The sequence below is a fragment of the Perognathus longimembris genome, chromosome 9, assembly GCF_023159225.1.
Source record: "Perognathus longimembris pacificus isolate PPM17 chromosome 9, ASM2315922v1, whole genome shotgun sequence".
NCBI classification, from domain to species: Eukaryota; Metazoa; Chordata; class Mammalia; order Rodentia; family Heteromyidae; genus Perognathus; species Perognathus longimembris.
Genome location: NC_063169.1, coordinates 163,740 through 171,080, shown reverse-complemented (window position 1 = coordinate 171,080; position 7,341 = coordinate 163,740).

Below are 7,341 nucleotides of genomic sequence, written 5' to 3'. Positions count from 1 at the left end.
CAATATGTTGGAAATTAACTATACAACTCGGGGCGGGGGACTTTGGGAGAGGGAAGGTGGAAGAAAAATGAGGGAGGAGGTAACAAGTTTGACAAGAAATGTACTCACTACCTTACATATATAACTGCAACCCCTCTGTATATTGCATTGACAATAAAAACTAAATTAAAAGAATAAATAACTCTATACTATAGAGATATATATATCTATATGAATATATAGTCAGCTGAAAATTAGGGTTGTACACAGAAGCAATAATTCCTATATGCATATATCAGACATTAAAATTATTCCCAATTAACTAACAAAAAGCAGCAAGTGGAGCTATAGTTCAAGTGGTAAAGTGCCAGCCTTGAGCAAAATGGGACAGCACCCAGGCCCTGAGATGAAGCCCCAGGACCAGCACACACATACACAAAGGATGAATATAGATAAGTATTACTGGAAAAAGTTAACAATTTATTCATGTTTCTTCTGTTTACGCTAGGAATTGAAATGGTTTTGTGAAACCTCGCCTGTGTCAATTGTAAGTAGTTTGAAAGTAGTACTATATTACTGTGTTCTGCATTCCTAGGTTTTATATTTCAGGCATCCAAAGTATAAAAGACTAATAAAGTCATAAAATTTTTATACAAACACATAGCTATGTGCTGTGGATTAGAGAGCAAACGTAAAGATTAGTTATTAATTTGCGAGTGGTCCTTAACATGTCTTGGCCAACTACCAGTATTTGTGCACTGGAAGCGCCAAAGGGACCGGTATTTTCTTCAATCTTACCACAAGATGGCACTGTCTCAAAGACCAGTCTTGGCCTGAAGTGTAGTGTGAAATGAAACAGCACAAAATCTTTGTCAGCCGGGTGGAAAAAAAAAAAAAAAAAAAAAAAGGCCTTATAATGCTTTGTATCAAAGAAAATAAGAATAAATAATTAATCATGTATCTTTCTTTGTGTCAGATTTAACTTTCTCATTTGAAATTTAGGGTACTAGAATTTTATAATTGGATACACACAAGAAAGGAAAGAAAACTAGTAAGGAAAACAAAAATGTATTGTTCATCTTTAACAAAAGATAAAAGAAATTAGAGATCTTCACCATCTCCTTTGGGAATAAACACAGAACATATGTGTACTTAAGTGTTAGGTTATACATAGTCTCACACCCGTGGGTGGCTCACACCTGTTCTTCTAGCTACTTAGGAAGCTGAGATCTGAGGCTTGAAGTTCAAAGCCAACACGGACAGAAAATTCTATGAGCCTCTTATTGCCAATAACCAGCAAAGAGCCAGAAATGGAGGTGTGTCTTGAGTGGCAGAGCACCAGCCTTGAGGTGAGAGCCAAGTGACAGCCCAGGGCAATGAGTTCAAGCCCTTGTACCAGCACATAAAAACAAAAGTATAGCATATATACTTATGTTCTGCACGTGGTGTTAGATAGTGATACTATACACCTATATTACTGGTTGTGTGCTACCACGCTATCCTTACTATATTACAGTGTACTCCTACTTCTTTTAAAGGCTTACTGTAAAACAATACCCTGTAGAATGCCAGCAACAGCTGCATGTAAGTCATATTTACTGTTTCCTAATTTCATGCTACAACATCTGTTTGTGGAAGTATACTTTGTGATCTTCACACAACAAAACTAGCTAATGATATATCTCCTAAGATAAATCTGTTGCTAGTGTGTACATATATTACTGTGCCTTTAATTTTTATTTTACTATTCCTGATGGTGTTTAGCACCTCTTTACCTGCAGATAAGCCTTTTGTGTGCTCTGTGCAGAAATGTGCTCTGGAATCTTTCACTAATTTATGATTGAATTATCATTTTGTTATTAAACTCTATGAATCCTTCACATATTCTAGATGTGTCTATTATGTGATAAATGATTTGCGAATATTTTTTTCTTCCTGTAGTTTTCATTTAATGGCATTATTTGCAGTGCAAAGTTTATTTTTATATAGTTTAGCCTGAAAATCTTGATTTTTCTCCTTCCTTCCTTCCTTATTGAGGCTTCATGCTTGATAACAGGTGTTTCACCACCCTTGAACCATATCCCTGGCCTTTCATTTGGCTTCAGGAATTTTTCAGGTGATTTCTTGTATTTTTTAAAATCTCAGACCATGATCCTTCTATTTACAACTTCCCATGTAATTGGGACCTCTGGCACGAATCATTGTGCCTATTTTGCTTGAGATGGGGAATTGTTCAGGTTTTTACCCAGTTGGCCTTGAGCAGTGATACTCCCTGGATATAAGGGTAGAACACCATGCTGCTGACTCACTGTTCTAAGAAAGAATCATGTCACCAAAAGTCATTAAGATATACCTTTTTCTCCTTCTAAAAACATGGTCGTTTTCAGTTTTATACATTTGGCTGACAATGTAGGAGCTGAAGTCTGGTGATGCTGGGTCATGTGATCATGTAGGCTCTTTTCACCATTAGAAGGCCTAACTGCCATGGGTGGAAAGGAGAGTATTCTAAGTGAATAAATGAAGTGGCCAGTGGATATGATGAGAAATACTCTGATTCAGGATATATTTTACAAGTACAACCAGAAGCTTTTCCCAAGGCATCAGACAGACATAACTTAAACACCGGATGATGGGCCCTGGTGGCTCTCACCTGCAATCCTAGATATTCAGTGTGGGGATGCTGGCCGGACACGTAGAGGGGCGATCCCCGATCGACCACCCTTCTTCCCGCCCTGGGAGCAAATGGCCGGAAGCCACTCCTACGCCTCCCGGGTCCGGAACCGGAAGGAGTAGTTCTGGCTTGGCCCGCCTCCCGTCTCGATCTCAGGCCCACGTGGATGCCTCCAAGATGGCGCCGCCGGTGCCAAGGGGCGGTCCTATTGGGGCGTGACGTCAGCCCATGGGGGGAGTCCCAGGATGCCACTCTGACCGAGACAGCCCAGTTCAGCCAATTAGCGAAGCCCACCTTCCCGCCTTCCCCACCATAATAAAAACCTTCCCCCGCCCCTTGGGCGGTGAGTTCGGTTCATAACCTCAGACCGTCTTCCTGGAGTCTCTCTTTCTCTGCGCCGATCGTCGACACGTGAGGAGGGGCAGGGACGGGGGGCTTCAGTAGTTCACTCTCCTCGGCTAAACGCAGACCAGCGAGAGCACTCCCCCACCTTCTGCGGGCGGAAGATAAGGTCGAGTGCTCTCTCGTAGTTTTTGAGGTTCGGACCATTCTCCCCGAGAATTTGGGGAGAAAGGGATCGTTCAGATCCCAACAATTCAGGAGGCTGAGATCTGATTATAACAGTTCAAAGCCCCAGGCAGGAAAGTCTGTGAAACTCTTATTTCCAATTAAAAAGCAAAATCCTATGTGTGGAGTTATGGCTCAAGTGGTACAGCACCAGCATTGAAAGCAGAAGTCAAGTGGGAATGCCAGACACTGAATTCAAGCACATTTTTGGCACCATTAAAAAAAAAGGTTTCCCCAGCTCTGGGACCACACAGAATTTTTCCATCCAGGCATCAGACTGTGCAATACACAATTTTAGTCACTCCACGCCTCTGTTGGTAATGATTTACCAATTTATTGCATTGATTGCTTGTACACAGAAGAGGGGGTCATTTATGTTCCAAGAAAAAAGCAAAAGAACTGTAGCCATATCTCTCAGAGTGGTTTTCACTAAACAGTTGCATGTTCCTAGAGGCAGATGTGTCTAGTGGGTGCCAGCTCCATCCATAATCTCTAATCTCTGTCTCAGAAACCTAGTTTTAACTATAGCACTGCCCAAAGAACCAACCCAGACTGCCACATTTGTATTGTGCAATTTCATTCTCTACCCATCCCCCCCCAAAAAAAAACATACTTTATAAGACCAGGATTGCCTGTCGTTGGCTAGTTTACTGGTAGATTAAGGAAACAATGGAACAAAGACCAAGAGTGCTCTCCCGTGCTAGATTCTGGAACTCATTAGTTATGGAGAAAGAACTTAAATCTCAATCGCTGTAAGACAAAACCAAGCACCACTAATTACATCAATAGAAGGTATAGTTGGGCAAGATTAGACCATTGGAAGGCAAGAGAAGGCATCAGCATGTAAAACAGAAGCAAGGGAGCAGGCAGACTCAGAATCTTACAAGCCAGTGGCTTAGGTGGCTACCCTGAAACCATAGTGCCTAGATTAGATGCTCCTGTCCTCCACTGAAATCATTATGTTTAACTGGGTGCCAGTGGCTCACACTTGTAATTGAGCTACTCTAGGAAGCTGGAATCTAAGGCTAACAGTTTGAAGCCTGCCTGGGCAAGACAGTCTCTGAGACTCCTACCTCCAATTAACCAGCTAAAAGCTGGAAGTGGAGCTGTGGCTCAAATGGTGGAGTGCCAGCCTTGGACATAAACACCAAGGGACAGAACCCAGGCCCTGAGTTAAAGCCTTTGTACTGGTTCAAGTAAAAGAAAATTTGCATTCTTAGGCTTGAGTGTGCTGAATTTGCTGTGCTTCAAATCATTCTGAAAAATGCAGAGCTTGTGTTTAGGTCAATGGAGGGATCACTGCTGGTGACAATTCTTCCTTAGCTGAAAGAAGCCTTGATAATGTTCACAATCCTGTCTCATAGGCAGCTGGCACTGCGGGAGACATGACAGTCAATGGAGGAGGAATGAACATCATTTCAGTACTAAAAAAAAAAAAGGTCATCCTGAAAAAAACACTAGAGAGATCCTTGAATTGTTGTAGGAGAAATAAATGTGAAAGTTTGCTTACAATTCTATTTTCTTCTTTTTTGGGGGTGGGGGACACAAACAACCAAAGGTATCTATTTTAAAGACATTCCCTTTTGCCAAAGTAGTCTTACGTACAATCTCAAACCACTCCTTATAGGGTATGCAGACTTCAATTGATTTTCCACTAATAACTGCATATGAGAACACATGCTTTCTTTCCTTTAAATAGAGCCAGTGTTGGTCTCTAGTATTCATTTACACTATGAAAAGAGACAGTCTGAATTGGTGTTACAGACCCCAAGGCAAATGAGCTAATTGCTCTATGTGAGAATTAAACCAATGACCTGGATTTAAGGTAAACTCTAAGAAACACAGATAACTGAATTCAATGGTTCATTTCTATAATTCTGGCTCTGAGGGAGACAGAGATCAATACAATCATGGTTCAAGGCCAGTCTGAGCAAAAATTAGTAAGACCTCCATCTTAACCAATAAGGCAGGTGTGTGCAGCTAGAGTATAGTTTTCATGGGAGAGAATTACAGAAGACAAAGTCTTTCCCTATGTAAGATAGGAATCCATTAGAATATTTTTATGATGGTAATGGCGTGATCCAATGTGATTTTGAATGACTGCTCTGGCTACTACATGGCGAAAGGACTATGGGAAGAAAAGTGGAAAAGGGTAGGCCTTTCAGATACCATACTCCAGGCAAGCAACAACTGTGACTGTGTGTATTAGGTGATAAACAACTACATCCATACACAGGCAGAAAATCTCCAAGATTAAGCTGTATTTCTTTAGAAATACAAAGGGCTGCAAGTACAGCTATCTGTGGCATAAAGAGATGACCAAACCATGTGTGTGGACCCACTCAGCATTACTGGAGGTTCCTGAAAACCCAATGGTAGAATCAATCAGTGATTCTGCAATTACAAAGAAATCTAGGAGGTTAGAGCTTCGTGGCTATGGAGAAATAACGTAGGGCCATTAGAGATATAGTCAGATCTGTGAGCTAGAAAAGGGAACAGTAGCTTTTATTTTTCTGTCTTTAGAGTGTCATAAGAGAGACAAAATGATGGCACTCTTTTCACATTTAGTCTGTCTTCTTGGCACATATATACTTAATATACAAGTGCATGCATCATGTCTTTTTAACCTTGGTAGCAGCAACCATTTGGATCAGCCAACTTAGCCCTATTGTATTAACTCCATGCTGAATTAATTACCTAATTATAAAGTAGCCTCCTGTGGAGGTTTTCCTGTAAGAAACAAGTTCCTAAACTTGTTCCTAAACTTAGGTCACAAACTTCTAGTTTGTTGACAGAGATTTCTTGTAAATTAATAAATTAGGTCGGTTGCATTTATTGGGAAGCCATGGTTGGTATAATCAATATTCTTCATTCTGAATCCTCAGGAAATTTGTATGTTGCACTAATTCATGGAAAATCTGTATGGAAAAAGTGTTCAAAACCACAGCATCAAGAAAGAAAGTCTAGTGTTCACATTATCATTTACTGTAAACGGAGCATAAGCCACAATTTTGAGCAATGTTTCTTTGGGGGAATATATTTGCAAAGCTTAGTTGGCATCCTATAATTATCGTGGTAAGTTTGTACTTTCTTTAAGGCCTAGCAGAATCAAATCTATTTATAAAATGTGTAGATAAATATGTATTTATGGATATAGGTATGATATATATTTATATATAGGTACATATTTAAAAATCTATAAAATAGAATTATTTTTAACATATCTAGAGACTGTGGAGGATGGCCTCAATGATTTGGAATTGATTGGGAAGAGTGGGAAACTATGTGGACCTGAAAAAAGAGAAGCAGTGGAGCAGCAGGACAGCACAGAGCACAGGCAACACCAACATGAGGAGACTTAGCAGAGCAACTAGTTTTGGAGGGAGTCGGGTATGTTGAACATGTTGACTTTGAACTATCTATGAGTTCTTCAAGTAGAACTGTCCAAAAGGTATGAAAAACTACAAGTCTATACCTCAGGTAGAGCCATTGTGCATGGGCTTTGGGATTTTTTGTAGATAATGGGCTAAGTTGAGTTCAGGGAATGCAGAGAATGAGGAAATAAAATCGAACATTGTTCTGATGATTCAAAATATATCAAGTGTTAACACAGTAAAAGGAGGCATTAAATGTGTTCAGTAACTAACCAAAGCTATGGAAAAGATTCAAATGGGTACAATGTTTTAAAGGCCAACAGAAACAATAGTATAGAATAAACAACCCAGCCTTCTCCAGTGCCCTAGGGTGGGACATGGAGAGAAGGCCACGCCAGTCACTGGTGATCTTTTTCCAAACCACTTCAATGCTATTAGTGGTGGGAGAGAACTGTGACTGTGGAGATATAACTTTTTCAAGAAGCTTAGCAGTGAAGAAGAAAACCAAGTTGCAACTTTAAAGATAGCAGGATGGAAGGATGAAGACTTTGTCTCTGTCTTCTACTTTTTCTCCCTCCAATAGCAAATACATTCCATGGCTATTTCATTCAAATTATTTCCAAGACTGAGACTTCTTTTTTCTTCAGTTGTTCTGTTGCTGTCAAGACTTCTTTGTGTGCCTCTTGGTTTTGTCCCTCCTCTTAGTAACTCTGCTACGTGCTCTTTGCTCTAAGCCATCTTCCATCCTGC